This window comes from Chrysochloris asiatica, unplaced genomic scaffold (assembly GCF_000296735.1).
Source record: "Chrysochloris asiatica unplaced genomic scaffold, ChrAsi1.0 scaffold00004, whole genome shotgun sequence".
Classification (NCBI taxonomy): Eukaryota; Metazoa; Chordata; class Mammalia; order Afrosoricida; family Chrysochloridae; genus Chrysochloris; species Chrysochloris asiatica.
This window is the reverse complement of record NW_006408522.1, coordinates 28,359,174-28,362,358: the sequence shown is the minus strand read 5'-3', so window position 1 is coordinate 28,362,358 and position 3,185 is coordinate 28,359,174.

Sequence of the window (3,185 nt, the reverse complement as noted above, 5' to 3'; positions counted from 1 at the left end):
CTCCCATAAAGATTTACACCCTCGGAAACCCTGTACAGGGTCGCTATGGGTCGGAACCGACTCGACGGCACTTAACAACAACAACAACTTTGTTTTGATTAATGTTTATATGAAATATTTTACCATCCTTTTCCTCCTACCTGCCTTTCTTGTAGAAAGCATAAAGTTGGGTCAGATTTTTTAATCTCCTCTAACAATCTGTCTTTCAATAGGTAGATTCAGAACATTCACATTTCATGTTGAAAACTATAATTTTAAGTAACATAAAATAAATGGCAATCATTTACAGTATTTGTTAATGACACTATGGACATAAAGCAAATAAGGAAACCTTTACTCAAGAAATTTTATTATAATTGTATAAGGAAAACGAGGTCAACATTATCCTGATACAAAATCCAGAAGACTTTAGCAGAAAAAAGAAAAGTGCAGACTAATATCTATAAGGAATATGGACAAGAAAGTCCTCAACATATGAGTATAAACATGTAAATATATATATACAAAAAGTAAGAAGAATTATACGCCATGACCAATTGGGATTTATCCAAGAATTCAAGCCTTTTTTAACACCTAAAAGTCAATTAATGTAATATATCACGTCAATATAATAAAAACACAAGGTACATGACCATCTCAATAGATGCCAAGAAATCATTTGACAAGATCCAACACTCTTTGTCATAAAAATAAAAGAGTAACAAAACAATGAACACTTAAAGTAGGAGTAGAAGTATATTTCCTCCAACTGATAAAGGGCATCTTTGAGAATTCCAGTTAAAATCATACTTTTATCAGCTATCGATCATTTTGCTGTACTTTGGTGACAAGCATGGTATGGCACTATTGTATAAGCACTTGACCATAAGGTCAGTTTGCACTTCAAGATCAGTGGTTCAAACTTACCACCCACTCCTCAGAAACTCTATACAGGGTTACTTAAGAACAGCATTTAATAACAATGATGCTTGAAACTATGTCATTTTGTTGTTAAGGGTCATTGAGTTGATTCTGACTCATATTGACCCTATACACAACAGAAGGAAACACAGCCCAATCTTACACTATCCTCACAATTGCTGTTGCAGTTTAGCCCATTGTTGCTTCTGCTGCACCAATCCATCTCGTTAGGGGTCTTCCTAGTTTTTGGTGAGTTTGAACCGCTGACCTTTTGGCTCAAACTGACCTGGCTGTCCATTGCTTATTCTACAGTGCCACAACAGGACTCCACTTTACCAAGAATAATGTCCTTCAGAGACTGATCCCTCCTGACAATATGTCCAAAGTATGAGAAAGGAAATTTGAGCATCCTTGCTTCTAAGAAGCACTCTGGCTGTACTTCGTCCAATACAGATTTGTTTATTCTTCTGGCAATCTATGGTACAGTAATGTATTTTTACAAAGATAACACATGATTTATACATTTGTTTGCCAACTGCTCCCTTCCCCTGGGTGGTATTTTTATACATGGAACTATGACTTTTGTTTTTGTTTATGTTCTTTTTAACATGTAAGGAAATTTAAGCATAGCACATTTACAAAAATACCTTGCAAGGGAAGGAGGGGTGAGAGGAGTGATAAGCACACAGACCTAGAAGTATGGTGCTATTTGCTTTAAAATTCAGGCTTTTAAATACCATCATGATCACTCATTGTGAACAGACTTCAGGAGAGTTTCCAGATTAAGACAGACTAGAAGATAAGGCCTAGCGGCCTATATCCACAAATTAGCCAATGAAAATCTAAAACTAGTCAACATTGTGGAAAGAAATTAAATGACACCTAAGTCACTTGCAAAATATCTCATGTTCATGGATTGAAAGATTTAATATTGCATTGTTGTTAAGTTCTATTGAGTTGGTTCTGACTCATAGCGATTCTATCCAGGGTTGCTGAGGTTTTAAATCATTGCAGGATCAGAAAGCTTTATCTTTCTCACTGGAGGCAATTATCAATACTGAGTCCATACTGGCAATTAGTAAAGAGACTAAAAAGAATACTTCAAGTATTCATTATAGTTAGCAAGGGAATAAATGAGTCTTTCTGTTCAGACTTCATTATTAAATGCTTTAAAGCATTTATATATGTATATGCATAAGATTTATTGTGTTTTATAAATTACAGAAATAGTTTATTATTACTTTTTATTGGGAATCCTGGTGTGGCACTGTGGGTTAATGCGCCAGACTGCAAAGCCATTTGGACTGCAAGGTCAGCAGTTCAAGCTCACCAACTACTCCCAGGAAACCCTATACAGGGTCGCTGTGGGTCAGAACTGACTTAATGACACTTAACAACTTATTATTATTATTAAGAGAAGTTTACTAAAAGTACATTTTTTCTTTCTCTTCTCAATTCCCACCACTTCAAGACTTAGTTCTATTAAGTAGAATGGCCACACTTTGTCTCTTTGGACACATTGTCAGGAGGGACCAGTCACTGGAGAAGGATATCATGTTTGGTAAGGTGGAGGGTCAGAGAAAAAGAGGAAGACCCCTGAATTGATGGATTGGCCAAGTGGCAGCATCGATGGACTCAAGTGTGGCAACAGTAGTGAGGTTGGCACAGGATCGGGCAGTGCTTCGTTCTGCTGTGCATAAGGTTGCTATGGGTAGGTACTGACTCAATGGCACCTAACAACAACAACAAATATTACTATAAACAAAAAGATACATAGATTTACAAAGCTTTTTATTTTTCTTCTATAAATTGAATCAGTCCATTCATATTCAGATATATACATTTCAACTAGGTAAATATTTAATTGTCATTTCACCAGAGAAGTCCACCTTTCTCATTCCTCTATCACTGTAGATCCTTCTTTGGTCTATTTTATTATATAATATATCAAGATTTGAAGTAATAAGGCAAAGATCTTATTTATTTTGTTCACCTTTCTGTTCCCAGGGCCTAGAATCATGCCTAATGTATATGTTCAATACTTATTTGTAAAATGAGTAATGAACTGGTCAATTTCCTTTATTTTTCCTTAGAAATAAATAATGAACTTCTTTCCATGATACTATATACAGATCTACCTTAATTTTTCTAATAGCCTAATAATATCTACCATGTTGATGTCTTTGGAGCATTTGTTGTTGTTGTTAAGTGCCATCGAGTCGGGTCCGACCCATAGCGACCCTGTACAGGGTTTCCAAGGGTGTAAATCTTTACGGGAGTAGAAA